General features: G+C 38.2%; 1 pseudogene; it reads right to left on the bottom strand.

Moving 5' to 3' along the window:
• Nucleotides 1-386: 386 nt before the first annotated feature.
• Nucleotides 387-1,860, bottom strand: LOC102841800 (annotated as a pseudogene).
• Between the last annotated feature and the right edge of the window lie 7,957 nt (nt 1,861-9,817).

The raw sequence follows: 9,817 nt of genomic DNA, 5'->3' as shown, positions 1-9,817 counted from the left end.
CGGGCTGCTAACCTCAAGGTCGGCAGTTTGAAATTACCAGCTGTTCCGCTGGAGACAGATGATGCTTTCTGTTCCATAAAGATTTGCAGCCTCGTAAACTCTGTGCAGGGTCACTAAGAGTTGGAACCAACTCCGCGGTACTTAACAACAATAACAACAGGTGATTCGGGATAATGCTCTGGACTTTGAGGTCAGTTTGAAATGTAACATCTGCGGTTCAGACCCACCTGTCGATCCTCAGAAACCCCAGACAGTGTCACTATGGGTCAGAACCAACTTGACAATGCTTAACAACAACAACAACAACAAGTTCTGTTCTAATTGTCTCTTTTGTTACTGTTGTTGTTTTTAGATATTGAATTTATCTATCAGTGCTACCAAAGCCTTCAAGATTGCAGTGCCCTCCGCTTGTCCAAGGGGCCACATTTGGGAATGTATTTGAGACCACAACCACCTGGGATGAGGCGTTTCTCAGCCACCACGTCTTCAAACTCGTCAGCATTGAACTTGGTGAAGACCCGCTTCTTGGAGATGTGCATCTTCTGGCCCCCAGGGAACTTACTCTTGGCCCTTCATAAGGCCTCAATCACATGCTCGTTTTGAAGCTTGGTGCGGGATGGACATGATGACTTGGCCAATGTGGCTCCTAGCCACAGTGCCCTGGGACTTTCCAAAGGCCCCTCGTATCCCTTTCTGAAGCCTGTCAGCCCCAGCATAGTACAACATCCTGTTGATGAGGATGACATGGAACAGATGCAGCCGCAGTTGGATGTGGCATCTTTGCCACAACTTTTCACCATGTACTTGTTGGCACAAATACGGGCAGCCTCCAGGGCTTCTGAGGAGAGCTGCTAGTATTCATCTGATACCATGTGGCCACAGTGTGGGAACTCATCCACTTTTGCCTTCTTCCCACCTAAGTCAAAGATTCAAATCTTGGCATCAGGGACACCTCTGCAGAAGCAGGACTTGGGATAGTGCCGGGGTCTGGCCCCGACATAGTTGTCACGAGTTTTTGGTTCACGAGGAGGGGAGATCCAGCGGCGATAGGGATAGCGAAAGAATACACAGACAAACAGAAGAAGGGAGACAATGAGGCACCCCAAAGCCAGGGTGGATACATCACTGGTGGGCAGACTTGGGACTACAGGCATCATGGCCTCTGCAGGCAGCGACTCACTGCCCTGCAATCTTTAATGCATGCCTTCCAACCCGTAACGCACCGCAATCTTTACTCCATGCCTGCCAACCAGTAATGCACACCTGGGGAGGCTCGGGCCTCTGTTTTATTTAGGGGAGGAGTTTCACACCAAGCTGGGAGGGACTAAAACAGGATACAGCTAACATCAGTAATTTTCCAGACATTCAGGTAACTTTACATTGTACTTCACTGGTTCAAATCCCAGGCCAGCAATTTGGATTCTCAGGCCCAATTAACATATCTATAGCCCCTGAGGTCAGTTGGGGGAAGTTGAGAGTTCTGCAGGAGACGCCCAGGTGAATGGGCTGCACCTGAAAAGGGATTAGGGAGGATGGATTCTTTGTCTATAGAACAAAGAACCGAGAAGTAGCTAAGATATTTTTAGTTAATCCTTTGGAGAAAGGTTTAACCTTGCAACCTTTAGTCTTGGCTTTAGGAAAATATCACATTTATCTGTGGATTTTCAAAGGCTCCAGTGTATTAATTTAATATATATACCTGAATATTAATATGAAAGCAATTTGCCATTAACTGCCAGTGGCCTCATTTGTTACACTCGGCCCTAGAGGGCCTCGAACCTCTGACTAGTCTTACACGGTCTGCAACAGGATAGGGCTTGTTCTTACATACCAGTAATACTGGACGGGGTGGTAGCCCATGGCAACACCAGATTTTTGTGGTACTCGGAGGAAAAGAGACTCTAATTGCCTCTTGATCTTTGTACAGGTTCCACATGAACAAAATCAAGAGTTCTGGAATATTCTTTGAAGTGTTATTTGCAGTCTTTTTATGATCCACAAAGTGAAATGCTTTTGCATAGTCAATAAAGCACCAGTATATATAGATCTGGTATTCTCTGCTTTCAGAAATGCATCTGACATCAACAATGATATCCCTAGTGTAACATCCTATTTTAAATCCTGCTGGAATTTCTAGCTGCTCCATGTTGATGTGCTGCTACAACTGTTTTTGAAATACCTCCATAAAAATGTTACTTACATGTGACATTCATGATATTGTTTGATAATTTGCACATTATGTTGGGTCATCTCTCTTTGGAATCGACATAAATATGGATCCCTTTCGATCAGTTGGAGTTGGCCAGGTAACTGTTCGGCAAATTCCTTGCTATAGACAAGTGAGAGTCTCTAGCATTGCCTCAGTTTGCTGAAATATTTCAATTTACATTCTGTCAATTCCAGGAGTCTTATTTTTCATCAACGTTTCAATGTACCTTGGACTTCTTCCTTTAGTCTTAGGGTCTTCCTTTTGCATTGTCAATGTTTCCCATGCATATAAGGTGATTTAAAATACCATGGCTTGGTGTACCATGGCTTGGTCAGTGGCACCTTAGTCCTCAAATTGACATCTGTGTCCTTAAATACTTTAAAAATATTTTGTGCAGCAGATTTGCCTAATGTAACACATTGTTTGATTTTTTGAGCACTGATTGTGGATTCAAGTAAACTGAAGTCTTTGATAAGTTCCATCTTTTCTGTACTTGTCATGTTGTTATTTATTGGTCCAGTTGTGAGGATTTTTGTTTCTTTACATTAAATTGCACAACAAAAATGCATTAAATTGGAACCAACACTGAAAGCTGTAATCTTTCATCTTCATCCATATTTCAAGTCCTCTTTGTTTTTAGCATCAAGGTTATTACATCTGCATATCCAAAAGGTAAAGCAAGGATTTGAAAACTAAAAGTTGCCCGATGCCTACATCTAACTATATAGCCTTCTGGGAAAGTTGTATAAAATGTTAGACCTTGGAAAACACAAGTTAGATAATTTCTGGTATTGATTTGGAGCAAAATTTCTGTCTAGACAGCATTACACTGTATTCTTTCTTGCTGTAATAAAATGGTACCTTGAAAGAGACCAAACAGAAATTGCAGCTGTCAGCACATTTATGCTACAAAATAAATACAACCTAGGCAATGTTTTCTTACATTTTCCATGATAAAAGAAAATTTTAAGTACTATAAACAGAAAAAAAAAAATGCTAACAAAACATGCTCAGGATGGAAACTACCTGGTTAGAGGACTTGATTTACAGCACATATAAAAGAAGTGCTGAAGCAGGTCTTAATATTTGTCATCAGAAACTAATGCTGACTAATATCTGTGGGATTTCATGTATTTCTTTATAGAAAGCTGTAGACTCAGATTCATAGATAAAGAGTTCATTTTGGTAATGTTGTAAGTCTAGTAGCAGGAAAGCAGAGCAAGAAGTCTTTGTATTAGTTTGATATAAATCTCCATCTATAACTCTTGAAGAGTTATGAGACCAGATATGTCTAGACACTGCTGAGAATACGATAGTTCACAATTAAGGGTAGCAAGTTTATGAAAGGGGTAATATAAAGTTAAAAATGTAAAGGCCCTTGGAAATTCTCAATTTCAACTGCCTTTATATCCCTATTGGAAAACTGAAGCTTAGTGAGTTCAAATGCTATATACCAGATTATAATGCTAGCCACACAAAGGCTAATGCAGAAATATGTGTTACTTTTTCTGTTCAATATTTAGACCACTTTAAAGTGTTAAAGAGAAAAGATGTCAGTTTGAAGACTAAGGTGTACCTGACCCAAACCACGACATTTTCAACACCTTATATGCATATGAAAGTTTGACAATAAGGAAGACTTGATGCATTTGGATTATGGTGTTGGTGACAAATATTATAAATACCATGGACTTCCAGAAGAACAAATCTGTCTTGGAAGAGGCGCAACCAGAATGCTAGTTAGAAGCCAGAATGGAGAGACTTGGTCACTCATATTTCAGACATGTTATCAAGAAGGACCAATCCCTGGAGAAGAACATCATTACTGGTGAACTGGAGTATCAGTATAAAAAAGGAAGACCTTTAGCAAGATGGATTGATACAGTGGTGGTAATAATGGGCTCAAACATAACAACAGTTGTAAGAATGGTGCAGGATCAAGCAATGTTTTGTTCTGTTGTACATGATGTTCCTATAAGTTGAAATTGACATGATGGCACCTAACAACAACAATAGATTTTGTTTTTTTTTTTTATAAGGGGGTTCGGGAGCCAGAGTGACTTTTCTTTCTTTCTGGAAATTATAACTCTTAATACGCTACTATGCGCTGGACTTCGAGGTTGGTTTGAACTGCAAGGCCACTCCTAGAAACCCTATTCAGGGTCCCTATGAGTCAGAACCAACTCAAAGGCACTTAACAACAACATCAACAATTACAAGTTTGGGAACCCTAGTGTAGCACTGTAGGATAAGCCCTTGGCTACTAACACTTAACACCAACAGTAACAAATTGGGAAACTCTTGGGTGGTGCTTAAATGTTTAACCTGCTCTACTGCTTAAAAAAACACAAAAAACAAAGATTGGGGATTGAAGTCCAACCAGAGGTGACTTGAATGAAAGGATTAGAGATCTACTTTTGGAAAGTCATTGAAAGGCCTATGGATTATACTGGACAACAACTGGTTTGGTTTCCATTTTAAATTGATTTTAGTCACATTTCAGTGAATTTTAAGGTTTAATTTAAAGTCCTTTTACAACATGGGAGAGCTGTAAGCCATGCTGTCTCAGCAAGTCATATATCTAATTCATCTTCTAGTTGTGAAGGTTTTTCATTAAACCAAAGAATATTACATTATCAGCTTAATACCAAGCAGGTAGTTGTTGTTGTTGTTAAGTGCCGTTGAGTCAGTTCCGACCCATAGCGACCCTGTACAGGGTTTCCGAGGCTGTAAATCTTTACGGGAGCAGAAAGCCTCATCTTTCTCCCGTGGAGCGGCTGGTAGTTTCGAACTGCTGACCTTAAGGTTCACAGCCCGATTCGTAACCACTACGCTACCAGAGCTCCTTGAAAATTAACTCCAAGCTAAACCTAGAACTAAAATAATCACTTATTTTTCTCTGAATAATTGAAATTATTAAAAATACACGTTACCCTCTAACACCCAACTAGACTCTTTTGAAGCTAGTAATCACTTGAATAAAGCTTCCATTTGAATTCTTCATTGTCAGTATTAGGAGAAGTGGTGGTGATGGTATTGTGCCATGGAGTCAGTTCTGACTCATACGGACACTATATAGGGTTTCCAAGGCTGCAAATTTTTACGGGAACAGAAAACCTCATCTTTCTGCTGTAGAACAACTGGCAGTTTCGAACTGCTGACCTTGAGGTTAGCAGCCCAACTCATAACCACTATGTTACCACAGCTTCATATCAGAACAGTATATTATGGAAATTTTTAGAAATTATGAGAACATTTTAGCTACCATACAGTATTGCCACATCCTCTGAAACACAAGTAAAGTAAGAATTTGCACATTTTGATCATGCTGTAAGTGCTTGGTGGTTTCTTTAATGCTTTGTTTAATCCTTTCAATGCCCCTGTTGATACTGTTGTTATTGTTAAGTACAGTTGAATCTGTTCTGACTCATAGTGTCTTCATTTGGGGTTTCCAAAGAGTGGCTGGTGGATTTGAACCACCGACCTTGTGGTTAGAGTCCAGTGCTTAACCTACAGTGGCATGTGTAAATATCCCAGTTTTATGAAAGAAGAAGTCAAGGCCCAGTGAGGATATGTAATTGTCCAAATCTACCAAATTTTAGTCACATTCAAAAGCTTATACTTTTATTATTTGAGTTTATTATTTTTTTTTGCAAAAGAAAATATTTTCAACAGAGAGGTATTAGAAAGTCACAGAACAAAACAAACACAATGAAGAAAAGTGATTTACACATTCACTAGCCAGAAATAGCCATTTTATTTAATTAACATTCAACCTTTAATTTTGAAGTATTTTTCATTTTACAATGTTGGAAATTTATTGAAAGTTTGCTTATTTACAATAGCTATGGAACATTTTCTCTTATAATTAAAAAGTCTTCAAACTGCAATGTTAGTATCTATATGGAAATAAATTTTATTCATTTATGATAATTTAACTACTAATTCCTCTCTATTAATTTGAATAGTTACTTCTTTATTCTTTTGTAAACAGTACTGCAATACATAAGATTAGCATGACATCTTTAAACCCATTATTCTTAGTATAATGAATGAATCAAAACATGGTGATGTTTTTATTGTTGTGTGCTGTTGAGTCAATTGTGAATAATAGTGACCCTGTATGTGTCCAAGGAGTGCATAGGTACCATTTTAAGATTTATTTTCAAGAAAGTTTGAACCCAAAACTTCCTTTAGCTCAAATCTTCATATTGTTAATAGTGATATGGAGTTGTTGTTGTTAAGTGCCTTGGAGTCAGTTCTGACTCATAACAACCCTGAATAGGATTTCCAAGAAATGCCTGGTACATTTTGACCACCAACTTTGCACTTAGCAGTCCAGGGCTTGTCCTACAGTGCCATACCAGGTCTCCAATAGTGGTTTAAGCGTTCCAATTTAATCAACCAAATCTGGACCCTTATTATTTCAATTTGTTGTTAGAAAGCTTAATCCCAACATCCTCCTCCCACCCCTGGCCAAAACTTATTTTGCATTAAGTCATAAACAGCCTTACAAGCATGCAAGCTTTTAGGTTGTATTGTCTACATTTGAATCCAGCCTCTATCACTACAAAGTGTATAATTTTGGTCAAGTTACTTAACCTCTCTGTGTCTTACTTTCCTTAACTATAAACTAAGTAAGAAAATAATGTTGCTGTTGCTGCTGTTCTTGTTAGGTGCTATGGAGTTGATTCTGATTCATAGCAACCCCACGTATAAGAGAAGGTTACACTGCCCAGTCCATCATCATCCTCACAATCATCCCTATATCTGAGCCCACTGCTGAGACATGTGAACATCATCTTGTTGAGGATCTCTTTTTTTTCTTGCTGACCCACTACAAGAAAATAATAGTATCTAATTAATTTAGCTTGTTGTGAGATCTGAACAACTAATATTTCCAAAGTGATGAGAACATGCCTGGCACAATCATATGCACTCAACTTAGCATTGGATTGTTAACTCCAAGGTTGGTGGTTCAAACCCACCAGCCACTATTTGGAAACCCTATACAGGATTGCTATAAGTCAGAACTGGCTCAACAGCACTAAACAACAACAAGTATTATTATATATCTTTATCTATCATATTCATCTCTCCTTCCACATTGGTGGTGGTTGTTCCGTCAACTCGATTTTAACTTATAGCAAACTTATATAGCTGTAAATCTCTATGGGAGCAGAAAGTCTCATCTTTCTCCCACAGAGTGACTGGGAGATTTGAACTGTTGAACTTGTGATTAGCAGCCAAACTCATAACCCATTGTGCTACTAGGGATCCTTTCTTTCACAGCATACATCTTTATATTGTGATATACTTTTCTAATGGAGGGTTTGCTTTTATCATAATTTTTATACATATTTTATGGATATTAACTCCTTATTGTTAAAGATGTGCAAGTATTTTTCCTTAATTTATCTTCTGGTTTCTGGTGGTGTTTATTTCATACATTTATTCCTTTATGCTGACTGATCTGTCAATTGTTTTATTAATGATTTTACCTCTGCTGTAGGCTTTGATAGACCTCTTCCATAACAAAAATAGATGAATATTTATTCCTGTATTTTGGTTGTTTAGCAAATTTATTTATGCATTTACATGTTTGACCATTTTTAAATTTATTATTTGTATACAGAGTAATTTATTTGCTCATATATGCAAGTATGTAGACAAAATGACTAAAATATGCCAGTCATTTGCCTTAGATTCTTGAGTAAGTATTTCCATTAGGTATACAAAAAACTTATTGTTGTTAGTAACCAATAAGTTTTCTACTACTTATGCCAACCCCATGTACAACAGGGCTGTTGTACCTGGCCTTGTACCACCTTCACAATCATATGCTTGAGTCATTGATGTGTTCACTATATATTTTGAATGCCTTCCAGCCTAAGGGGTTCTCTTTCAATGCTTTAATAGACATATTTTGGGTGATATATTGCTGTTGTTGTTAAGTGTCATTGAGTCAGTTCCTATTTATAGCAATCTTGTATAGGACTTCCAAGAATCTTCTGGTGGGTTTGAACCAACAACCTCAAGGGTAGCAGTACAGTGCATATTCTACAGTGCCATCCATGTTGTTGTTTTCATTGTAAATACAGTGAAGTCTGTCCCAACTCATAGTTACCCTGTATATGTTTTTTGAAAAGCAGCTGGTGGATTTGAACTGTTGACCTTGTGGTTAGCAGTCAGTGATTATCCTAACAACTAGACAACAAAAATTTCCCATCATAAAGTAATATTATTTGATATATTGTTCAAAGATGAGCCCCCTATTATTGAAAAATGATGAGAATGAGCCAGGATTGGATAATGTTTCATTCTGTTATACATAAGGTTGCTATGAATGAGTTTACTTGACAGAACTGTAACAACAGCTTTTAGAAGTAGATTATCAGGCCTTTCTTCTGCATTTATCTCAGTGTAGAAGTTCTGCTAAAACTGTCCACCATGTATGTCCATGTGGATATTTCAAATGCCAATAACATTGCTTCCAGCATCACAGCAACACACCTGTTGTTTAGTGCTGTCAAGTCGGTTTGACCCATAGGATTTCCGAAGAGCAGTCGATGAGCTTGAACTGCCAACCTTGTGGTTCAAAGCAACTTTTCAGTAAAGCAAATTAACCCACAGCACCACATCAGGACTCCACTAGCCCCTACAATATGACAAATTGACAGAGGGTGGTGGGCAAGACAGATAGGACATGGGTAATGCAAGGATAATACTGCAGTAAAAAATGGTGGACAAGAACACTGGTGAAGGTATTGGCTTTAGAAAAACAAAAGGAGGTCATCTATGGAAACAAAAAGAGAACCGTACTAGGATGGATATATGAAGATGAAGATGAATGTTTAAATCTGAATGCAGGAAGCAGATATGTGGCATCAGATGATGTCTTATTCTTCTGTGAAACAAATTTCAGGTCATCTCAGTGTGTTTAGAGTCCTGGTGTGGTGCTGTTGGATAGGCCCTGGAGTGCTCATTATAAGTTCAGTGGTTCAAAACCACCAACTGCTTCTCAGAAACCCTATACAGTTTCACTATGAGTAAGAACCAGCTCAACAGCACTTAACAATAACAACAGGGAGTTTGGATTATTAGCTATTATGGAGTACTGGACTCCACTTATCTGTCAGTTTTTCCTATTGTGGTGGCATGTGTGTTGTGATTCTGGAAGCCACGCCATGAGTATTTTAAATACCAGCGGGATTACCCATGGTGTACATGTTGCAGCTCAGCTTCCAGACAAAATCAGATAAGGAAGAAGGAGAGTCAGACTACTTCTGAATATCTAGTGGCTGAAATCTTTATGATTAACAGAGGAACACTGTTAACCTCAGAATACTGAATAGTGAAACATGATGAAGAGCACCAAAATAGGACATGAAATGAAGGAAAGCTTTCAGGACCTTCATTTGCTTATGAAGCAAAACTCAAAATAAAGAGAAACAGCTGTAAACATCATTAATGATCATAATATGGAATGTATGAAGCATGAATCTAGGAAAACTGGAAATTGTCAAAAATGAAATGGAATGCATAAACATAGATTACCTAGGCATTAGTGAACTGAAATAGACTGGAACTGTCTATTTTAAATATGAC

The sequence above is a fragment of the Chrysochloris asiatica genome, unplaced genomic scaffold (assembly GCF_000296735.1).
Source record: "Chrysochloris asiatica unplaced genomic scaffold, ChrAsi1.0 scaffold00236, whole genome shotgun sequence".
Classification (NCBI taxonomy): Eukaryota; Metazoa; Chordata; class Mammalia; order Afrosoricida; family Chrysochloridae; genus Chrysochloris; species Chrysochloris asiatica.
The sequence above is the reverse complement of the archived record's forward strand: the minus strand, read 5'-3'. Positions and strand labels throughout refer to the sequence as shown.